Genomic DNA, 11,215 nt, shown 5'->3' with positions numbered 1-11,215 from the left:
GAAGACACTCGACCAAGAAGCAACCACTCGACCAAGATCCAACCACCCGACGGCCAGGAGACCTAAAGTCACTCCGCACGCTACGGTCGGTCATTAAGTAGCTTTTATGGTCATCATAGCACTTTATTAGGGGCGTTACTAGTAATGCCCGACCTTAATGTAATTAAAACCCTGCATAACTGAGGGCCGGAGGGGTCTGGTGGACTCTATATAAGCCACCCCCCTCCTCAGTGTAAAGGGTTCGCACCCCTATAATTCATACTCTCATAATCCAGTCGACCGCCTCCGGGCTCCGAGACGTAGGGCTATTACTTCCTCCGAGAAGGGCCTGAACTCGTAAACCTTGCGTTCTTACAACTTCTCCATAGCTAAGATCTTGCCTCTCCATACTTACCCCCCTACACTACTGTCAGCCTTAGAACCACGACAGTTGGCGCCCACCATGCGACAGGTGTTTTAGCGTTTTGTTGGAGGAGTTGCGACCTTTTCCGACCTGAATCATCATGGTTTTTGGCGGAGTTTTGGTGGAGGGCCGGGAGATCCGTCTCGGTGCGCTCACGTTCATCGTCGACGACTCTGCTTGGCTTCAGGAGGCTCCGCTCGACGTGGACGCACTCCCTGTTCGCGGGGCAACACACTTTAGCGCGTGCGTCCATGGCGTTCTCATGCGGCAACCGTCGACCCCCTACCAGTCGACTCCTGTGTCGTCCTCCCTCCCTGTTTCCCGCCGGCACAAGCGCTCTGGTCGGTCGAGACTTCAGCGGTGGGTGAGACACGCGGTGGCACGTCAGTCGGCCACCCCTCAAGTCGCGGCGATCGAGCCCGACAAATCCCTCTATGGCCTGTTCGACCTGTCGACTGACTCCGCAGAGACCGCATCCGAGTGCGACAGCAGCGATCCGGCGGTGGAGGTTTTGATGGTCGATGGACCGCCCAGTCATCCTGGTTTTCCCCGCACCGACGGAGGCGCGGGTGGAGGCGACCCGTCGCGTCCCCATGAGGAGTATCTTCCCGAGCCTCTCACGTCGCTGCAGAGAGAAGAACTTCGCCGCCGGAACGTGGATGCACTGCACACTCCTATCATTGGAGAAACCCCCGAGGCTCGCGCCTTAGAAGATGCGCGCCTGGCAAACTTGGCCGAGCGCACTCGACTGGAGAACCTCCAGCGAGCACTCGACGAGCGTGCGCGACAACGGGTTCCCGAATCCAGTCGACGTCAGCTCTTCCCGCCCCCGTAGGTATATCGAACTCCGATTCAGAATTTAGCAGCTGCGGCCCGTATAGCAGAGTCGATTCAGCCTTCCCAGTCGGAGGCTGGCAGAGGCTTGCTGCAGATCAGAGCGTTACTCCGGGCAGCAGGAGACGAGAATTCCGCCGTTTCTTAGTCGCGGAACAGGATTCACAGCAGATCCGTTGCCGCGGACACAGTCCAGTCGGCTCACAGCCCAAGATCGCCCCCGAGGTGTGAGGGACGTGGAGACCGGCGTAACCAGTATGGGAACCATGAGCAGTATGATCACCGAGTCGATCGTGATGGCCCACGTCGAGTGCCCACGCCTCCTCCGAGGAGCGGGTCGTATGTGCCTCGCCAGCAGGATGACAGGCGCCCTCACAGTGGTGGGCGAAGGATTCCAGTCGACCCCAGAGGGCCAGGCTTTGATGCGAGATCCATTCTCGTTCAAGGTTTGGTCGACAGGAACAGAGCTCACCGAGAAGGTCACGATAGAGATGCACCTACCAGCAGCAGAGTGCATGTTTCGGAGCCAGAGTGCTTTAGTAGAGCCATCAGGGCCGCTGTGATTCCTCCCAACTTCAAGTTGGCGACTGGAGTCAGTAAGTTCACTGGCGAGTCCAAGCCCGATACTTAGCTTGAGGACTACCAAGTGGCCGTCCAGATTGGCGGCGGCAATGATGAAGTGGCCATGAAGCACCTGCCTCTCATGTTGGAGGGCTCGGCCAGAGCGTGGCTGAACCAGTTAGCGCCTAGCATCATTTACACTTGGGAAGATCTCTCCCGAGTGTTCGTCACCACCTTTGAAGGCACATGCAAGCGACCGACAGGACTGACGGAACTGCGGTCTTGCGTGCAGAAGCCGAATGAAACTTTGAGGGATTACATACAGAGGTGGATCACGTTACATCACACGGTGGAGAATGTGCCTGACCACCAAGCAGTTTGTGCCTTCAAGGAAGGCGTCAAGTACAGAGAACTGAATTTGAAATTCGGTCGAACCAGAGATATGTCCCTGAATCAGATGATGGAGATTGCCACCAATTACGCTAATGGTGAAGATGAGGATCGACTCAGGAGTGGCAAGCTCAAATCAGTCACCCAAGAAACCGGAGGAAATTCCAATCGGAAACAGAAGCGGAAAGCCGAGCCAGCGGCTCCCGGGGAAGCCTTGGCTGTAACCCAAGGAAAGTTTAAAGGGAAACTTAAAGGACCTTGGAACCCCAAAAAGGTTAAAGACCAGGACGGAAACGATGTGTTGGACTTACCATGTCTCGTCCACACAAAGAAAGATGAAGAGGGTAATTTCATTTACCCGAAACATACCACTCGATAGTGTCGACTCTTGATCCAGCAGTTCCAGGGCAAGCAGCCCAAAGATAAGGAAAAGGAGTCAGACAAGGTCGAGGACAAGGAAGATAGTGACGACGGATACCCTCAGGTCAATTCCACTCTGATGATTTTTGCCAATGTTGAAAGCAAAAGTCGACTGAAAGTTATTAACCGAGAGGTGAATATGGTCGCTCCGGCGACACCTAGTTACCTGAAATGGTCTCAGACTGCCATAACATTCGACCAGTCCGACCATCCAACGCACATTGCCACCCCTGGGAGGCAAGCTTTGGTGGTCGACCCAGTTGTTGAAGGCACTCGACTGACCAAAGTCCTAATGGATGGTGGCAGTGGTTTGAACATATTGTATGCTGAGACGTTGAAAGGGATGGGCATTCCGATGTCCAGACTCAGTGCCAGCAACATGAGTTTCCATGGAGTCATTCCTGGGAAGAAGGCTGAATCACTCGGCCAGATTGCTCTTGATGTGGTTTTCGGTGATTCCAAAAATTACCGCAAAGAAAAGTTGACATTTGAAGTTGTAGACTTCCAGAGTGCCTACCACGCTATTTTGGGGAGGCCAGCTTATGCACGCTTCATGGCCCGGCCATGTTACGTCTACCTAAAATTGAAGATGCCTGGCCCCAAAGGTGTGATCACTATTACGGGCAATCAGAAGAAAGCGGAAGAATGTTTTCAGAAAGGTTCGAAGATCGCTGATGCTCAGACGGCAATGGTGGAGTTGCAGGAATACCAGAAGACTGCAGACCCGAGTGATTTGTTGCGAGCCAAGAAGCCCGCTACAGAATCATCTTTTCAGTCGACTGGCGATACGAAGACAGCTCACATCCACCCGACCGACCCCAGCGCTGCTCCAACTCATATCTCGACAACACTTGTAACATCCCAAATTTTCAATTTGGAATGTTATACATTAGATCATCATTGCATATCATATTTTATTTTGCATTTTGGTTGATCCTAGAAATTCTATGCAACTCAATGACCCACAGAGAGAGTTGGGGATTTCGTTATTTTCATATTTGAGTTTTCTCAAATTTTGAGAATAGGATCATTTGATTTTATTTATTTTATCATCAATTATTTCTGTTACAAAAATATGAGAGAGGGAATAAAATGACTTTCCCAAAATAAAGAAATATTGAGGATTTAATAATAAAATCAAATAGTATTTTATTTCGGAGTTTCTCGGTGTTTTATTTGAATTTAGGAAAAATGTGCGTTTTTCAAAATTGCATTTAGGTCCCAAATAAATGTTCACCTTGTGAGGCTTGATTTTAGAAGCCCGTGAAAATTTATTTCGGAATTTTTGGAGTACATTTAGTATTTCTTTTTATTTTTCTTCTGAGTGGAATAATTTAAAAAAACGAACCGACTTCGGGCCGTACCCGAGCGGGACACCGCCCGGGGGCAGCCTTTAAATAGCGCCGCCCCGAGCCGCCCCAGCCCATCAGCCCCGCCTCGATCCGCGCGCGCCGCCGGAGCCGCCGTCGCCGCCGATCCCGCCGCCCGAGGTTCATCGCGCCTCGTTTTCCGTGCCGAAAAAAAATCGGCGTTCACTTTTTCTTTTTCTCGGGTTAAATCCGCGATTTTTCTGATCGCGATTCCTGATCCGATTTTCCTTTTAGTATAACTTTTCGCTCGTTTATCAGAATCAGGCGATTCAAGCGTCTAGGGATTCGTCTCGAAACCCTCTATCCGTTTAACCAACTTAAACAAGATTTTGCTACTGTAAAATTTGCCCTAGATCCAGATTACTAGAGCGAAGTTGTTTTTTTCGCCGTTTGACTTTCGTTGTTTCGTTCGATTTGATTCTTTTTGCCAACCGGAGTTTTTAAGTTGAACCTTCTGGTTAGATCTCTTATTTGAGTTTTATCTGTGCATTAGATGAGTACTTATTGTATGCTTGTTTGTTTGTCTGCGATAGAATACCCGGAGTGCGCCGCTTGTTACTTCGAATCTCTAGGTTTCGCGGATCATCAGCAAGGCAAGTAACACTTTGACCATACCTTTTCTACTACCCAATTTTATTGCATTAGATCAATCCTCACACATTGCATGATTAGGATCTAATTAAATTGTGGGATGAGAAGTAGATGAGGTAGTACCTATTACCTGTTATTATCAAACCTTTGGGAGTTACTTCTACGTTTTCTTATTATGCCATGCTATGCTAGTAGACATGGATTGGGTGAGTGATATCCATGACAGATGTGAGTTTTGTTAATTAATGGTTATCTAAGGTGGCAACTTAAACAACATCTGGGTGGATTGAGGCACCTGGGTATTCCAGGACTTGCCTGTTTTCTTTTGGACAGCCACCCAGGCTCAAAGGGATCATGAGACTATTCATACTAGAAACTTCCGTGTGCAGCCACAAGCTATTATGGGCTCTAGCATAGTTGATTAAGTTGTGCGAACTCTTACAGTGGTAGACTAGCAGATGTAGGGGATGTAGGTGGTACGGTCTACCCGATCGTAAGGTGCTAGCGCTTCTGAAAGACTATGTCTCGGTCATCCGTCTTCTCAAATACCATCTAGTGCGAGAAACCAAACGGAGGCGATGGAGTCTTGTGGAGAAAAGTGTGCAAACCTCTGCAGAGTGTAATAAACTAATCATGGTTAGCCGTGTGCCCGGTTATGGACATCTTGAGTATCTAGTACTTGGATTATCATGTGAATCTGAACATGTTACTCTAAATTAATTTTGTTGGGTTTTGTTTAATGATGATTACTTTAATTGGGATTGAGAATGCTGTCAACCATCTTGACATCGCGCACGCCGTCGGAGAAGGCTAAGATGATGGCCTCCTCAGTCACCTTGGGAATCTTGAGGCGTGCGTTGTTGAAGCGCTGGATGTACTTCTGCAGGGTCTCCCCGGGTTGTTGCTTGATGCGGCGCATGTCGCTCACGGTGGGTGGCCGGTCGCGAGTACCTTGGAAGTTGGCGATGAAGCGGGTGCGCATCTCGTCCCAGGAGGAGATCGTGCCTGGAGCCAGGTTCAGGAGCCAGGTGCGGGCCCCGTCCTTGAGCGCCATGGGAAACCAGTTTGCCATGACCTTCTCATCTCCGTTGGCAGCTTCGATGCCCAGCTCGTAGAGCTGGAGGAACTCCGCAGGGTCAGCCGTGCCGTCGTAACGAGGAGGCAGGTCCGGCTTGAACTTGCCGGGCCACGCGACGCTGCGTAGCTAGGTGGTGAAGGCATGGCAGCCTGTTGTGGCCACGGGAGGCCTTGGGTGACGGAGAGCTTGGTCTTGCATGTCCCCACACGCTGCAGCTAGGTCTTGACGTGCGGGAGCAGGAGCATGGTCACGGCGTGCTGGAGCAGGGAGCGCCCGGGCAGCTTCTTGCGGGCGAGGGACTTCTTGGCAGCTCTGCTGTTGCCGCGCTGGCACCTGACGGAGCGGGTTCCGCCCAGGGGCCACGCGCCTTGGAGCCATGGCACCTTCTTGTGGAGGAGGCGGCAGGGGCGCCGCCGGAGCTTCGTCGCTTGCGTGGGGCGGGGTGCGGTGCAGCAGAGCAGACGACGCAGGAGAGCCCCCTGCGGCGCGGACGAGCTCGGCGACGCGGTCGAGCCATTCTTCATAGACGTCGTCGACGGGATGGTAGCGCAGGAGCTCGTTTGCCGCGATGAGCGCAGCTCGAGCCTCCATGGGTGCGTGGAGTGCGCGGGACGAAGAACCAGCTGGGGTGAGCGAGGGAGTAGCGGTGCGGCCGTCTTGCCGCACGGACGGAGGCTGAGACGATGCTTGCTGCTCGTCCCCCGCAGGGCCGGTGGCGGCGTCGACGGCAGGTGACGTGGAACGTCGAGGACGCCCGCCGACAGGAGCCGTCTGGGCGACATGGGAAGCGAGAGCGGCCCGGTGCTCGGCGCGGGCCCGACGAGCGTCAGACATGGGCGCGATGGTCGGAGGAGAACGGGGCGGTGGAAGACGAATTCCGGCGCACCCCTACCTGGCGCGCCAAATGTCGGATTTCGGGTTCCGGCAGACCCTTGAGGTTCGAACACTGGGGTGCGCACGGAGATTTCGCCTGCTACCTACCTGCACCCCTCCGCCTCGCTAAGATCTAAGCAATGGAAAGAACAACACAAATGACACAGGGTTTATACTGGTTCGGGCCACCGTTGTGGTGTAATACCCTACTCCAGTGTGTGGCATGGTGGATTGCCTCTTGGGCTGATGATGATGAACAATACAAGGAAGAACAACCTCGCGAGGGTCTGCTCTTGGCTGGGGTGATGAACTGCTGGGAGGAGTTCAGTCACCCTTCTCTCTCTCTCTCCCTCCTTCTCTTTTCCTTCTCTCATCTTTTTCTCTTCCCTCGTCCCTCTCTTGTTCTGTGGGTGGTTGGTCCTATTTATAGAGGCCCTGGTCCTCTTCCCAAATATCGAGCGGGAAGGGAGCCAACAATGGCGGACTAATTTGAAGGGGGACAGCTAGTACCAGCTATCCTGACAAAAGTAGTCTTCGCCTGCACAAAGCTCTGGTGGTGACGCCGTCTTGGGCACCACAATGACCTCCGTCTTGCAGTCCTCCTGGTCTTGGTCTTGTTGCACCAAAATAGCAACCTTTGCCTGATGCCTCAGTATTCCGCGGCTGCGCTTGCTCCCTTTGCACCAAAGAGGAAAGGAGGACGCTGCGCGGGCTGGCACCCGCCTGGCGCCTTTGGTCGTCATGGCTTGCATCACGGGCACCTCGTGAGGTACCCCGCCTTGATCTCTCCGCCTCCTCGCGAGCCAGCCTGATGAGGCCGTGCCTGAGGAAGCTCCGCGTCATTCGCCTCGCGAGGCTTGGCCCCTCGCGAGAATCTTGGGTCTGTGTTGGTGAAGATGGGCCATGCTGGGCCCCCCTTTGAGCCACGCCGCAGGCCGCAGGCAGGCAAGTCTGGGGACCCCCGTTCCCAGAATGCCGACACACATGTTTCAGCAGGAGCTATGGCCATGAAGAAACATGAGTTTCGCAACTTACGCCAAGGAGGACGGACAGTTGGCCGGTATGTGGAGGACTTTAGTAAGTTAGCACGTTATGCCCCAGATGACGTCGCTACGGATGTAGCTAAGCAGGAGAAGTTTCTGGAAGGACTGAATGATGAGTTGAGCATGCAGTTGATGGTAGCAACCTTCAACAACTACCAGGAGTTGGTAGACCGTGCTCTTATGATTGAAGGGAAGCAACAGCAAATTGAGAATCGCAAGAGGAAGTATCGACAAGGAAAATACACTTCAGGAGCTCAGCAGAAGCCACGTTTTACCCCTAGACCGGGAGGACATTTTCAGCATACCCATGGAGGAGCTAGCTCGCACAATCACAATGGCACCAGGAATGGTAATGGGAATGGAGGAAGCAACGGCCAGAACTGCACCAACCCATCAACCCCAGCCAAGAAGGACCTGAGCCAAGTCACTTGCTTTAAGTGTTCAAAGACCGGACATTATGCCAATGAGTGCCCTGAAATACAAAATGGAAATGGCAATGGAAGCTCTGGGAAGAAGCCGAACCCTTTCAACAGGGGACAGGTGAACCACGTTAGTGTGGAGGAGGTTGAAGCTCAGCCCGATGCAGTAATATGTAAGTTTTTGGTTAAGTCATTTACTGCACTCGTTCTTTTTGATATTGGTGCATCACATTCTTACCTCTCAAGGGGATTTGTGGATAAGTACAACCTATCAACCCAAGCCCTTAGGTCACCCATGTTAGTAACCTCGCGTGGAGCAGAGTATGTGGCTAGTCTATGGTGTGATCGGTTACCATTAAGGATTGGTAACTATGTTTTTCCCTCAGACCTAATAGTATTGGAATCTCAAGGATTGGATGTGATATTAGGCATGGATTGGTTATCAAAGTATGAAGGGAATATTGAATGTGCTAGCAAATCAATTTTTCTTACCACACCAGAAGGGAGAAGGATCAAGTATGTATCCCGGCATGTGCCACAGAGGACTCAAGTAAATTGCTTAACAGGAGTTGTGCAGGAGGAAGTACCAGTGGTAAGGGATTTTCTTGATGTATTTCCGGAAGAGTTGCCAGGCATGCCACCGGATAGAGATATCGAGTTTTTGATTGAGCTATTGCCAGGCACAGGGCCAATATCAAAGAGACCATATAGGATGCCAGCAAAGGATTTGGTGGAAATTAAGAAGCAGATTAAGGAGTTACTGGATAAGGGATATATTCTCCCAAGTTCTTCACCTTGGGGATCGCCAGTACTTCTAGTGGAGAAGAAGGATGGATCGTTAAGGATGGTTGTTGATTATCGAGGATTGAATGAAGTAACGATCAAGAACAAGTACCCACTACCAATGATTAATGATCTATTTGATCGTTTGCAAGGAGCTAAGGTATTTTCCAAGATCGATCTGCGATCAGGATACCACCAGTTGAAGATTCGAGAACAGGATATTCCGAAGATAGCTTTTACCACCAGGTATGGGTTGTACGAGTATACCGTTATGTCATTTGGTCTGACTAACGCACCTGCCTATTTTATGAACATGATGAACAAAGTGTTTATGGAGTTTTTGGATAAGTTCGTCATAGTGTTCATTGATGATATCCTGGTTTATTCGAAGAATGAAGAGGAGCATAAGGAGCATTTGCGTTTGGTACTTGGAAAGCTCAGAGAACATCAACTATATGCCAAGTTCAGCAAATGTGAGTTTTGGTTGAAGGAAGTAGGATTTCTCGGACACGTTATATCTTGAGAAGGTATAGCAGTAGATCCAGCTAAAGTTGAAACCGTGACTAAATGGGAAGCACCGACCATAGTTGGAGAGATCTGGAGTTTTCTTGGACTCGCAGGATACTACCAGAGGTTTATTGAGAATTTCTCAAAAATTGCGAAACCTATGATGGAGTTATTAAAGAAAGATACCAAGTTCGTATGGACGGAGGAATGTGAGGCTATTTTCCAGGATTTGAAGAAACGTTTGGTTACCTCACCAGTGTTGATTTGGCCAGACCAGACCAAAGATTATGAGGTGTATTGCGACGCTTCACGTCGAGGACTTGGAGCAGTGCTTATGCAGGAAGGGAGAGTTGTTTCATATGCCTGAAGACAACTGAAGCCTCATGAGTTGAATTATGCTACGCATGATTTGGAGTTAGCAGCCGTAGTGCATGCTTTGAAAACATGGAGGCATTTCCTCATCGGAAATCATTGTGAGGTGTACACGGATCATAAGAGTTTGAAGTACATTTTCACACAGAAGGAGTTGAACCTTAGACAAAGGAGATGGTTGGAGCTTATCAAGGATTATGATATGAAGTTGTATTATCATCCCGGAAAGGCTAATGTAGTAGCTGACGCATTAAGCCGTAAGAGCCACGTCAATACGTTAATGACAGGAGAAATACCCAAGGAGTTAGCAGAAAATCTTCGTGAACTATGTTTGGAAATAGTTCTGAGAGGCTATGTAGCAGCATTGGAGATTCAGTCAACTTTGATGGATAGAATCAGAGAAGCTCACAAAACTGACAAAGAGATTGCCGCTATTAAGGAGAAATTGAGCAAAGGAAAAGCTAAAGGATTTCGTGAGGATGAGCACGACACCCTATGGCTTGAAGACCGTGTTTACGTGCCCAATGACCCGGAGATCAGGAAGTTGATTTTGCAAGAGGCCCACGACTCACCGTACTCAATTCACCCAGGAAATACCAAGATGTATTTGGATTTGAAGGATATTTTTTGGTGGACTGGAATGAAGAAGGATATTGCGGAGTATGTAGCAGTTTGTGATGTGTGTCAGAGAGTAAAGGCAGAGCATCAGAAGCCAGCAGGATTGTTACAACCATTGCCGATACCCGAATGGAAGTGGGATAAGTTAGGCATGGATTTTATCACGGGATTGCCCATGACTCGTTCAGGCTATGACTCGATTTGGGTTGTAGTCGATCGATTGACGAAAGTAGCTCATTTCATCCCAGTAAAGACCACTTACACCAGTGCTAAGTTGGCAAAGATATACATGACCAGGATCGTATGTCTGCATGGAGTTCCAAGGAGTATCGTATCAGATAGAGGAACCCAGTTTACCTCAAAGTTCTGGAAGCAGTTGCACGAAACTTTGGGTACCAGGCTAGAATTCAGTACAACTTTTCATCCACAGACAGATGGACAGACCGAGAGAGTCAATCAGATTCTGGAGGATATGCTGAGAGCTTGTGCGCTAGACTATGGATCTAGTTGGGACGATAATTTGCCATATGCAGAGTTCTCTTACAACAACAGTTACCAAGCCAGTTTAAAGATGGCCCCTTTCGAAGCCTTGTACGGAAGGAGGTGCAGGACACCGTTGTCATGGGAGGAAGTTGGAGATCGCCAGTTGTTTGGACCTGATTTGATTAAAGAGTCTGAACAGAAGGTGAAGTTGATTCGCGATAGGTTCAAGGTAGCCCAGTCTAGACAGAAGAGTTTTGCAGATTCTAAACGCAAGGAGACAGTTTACGAAGTTGGAGATAGATCTTATCTTCGAGTATCTCCACTTCGGGGAACAAAGCGTTTTGGAGTTAAAGGGAAGTTAGCGCCACGATTTGTAGGACCATATCGAGTTTTGGAGCGTATGGGAGAAGTGGCCTACAAGTTGGGATTGCCCGAAGGATTGTCGGGAGTTCATGATGTGTTCGGCGTTT

This window comes from Triticum dicoccoides, chromosome 3A (assembly GCF_002162155.2).
Source record: "Triticum dicoccoides isolate Atlit2015 ecotype Zavitan chromosome 3A, WEW_v2.0, whole genome shotgun sequence".
NCBI classification, from domain to species: domain Eukaryota; kingdom Viridiplantae; phylum Streptophyta; class Magnoliopsida; order Poales; family Poaceae; genus Triticum; species Triticum dicoccoides.
Note: the sequence above shows the minus strand (reverse complement) of the source record.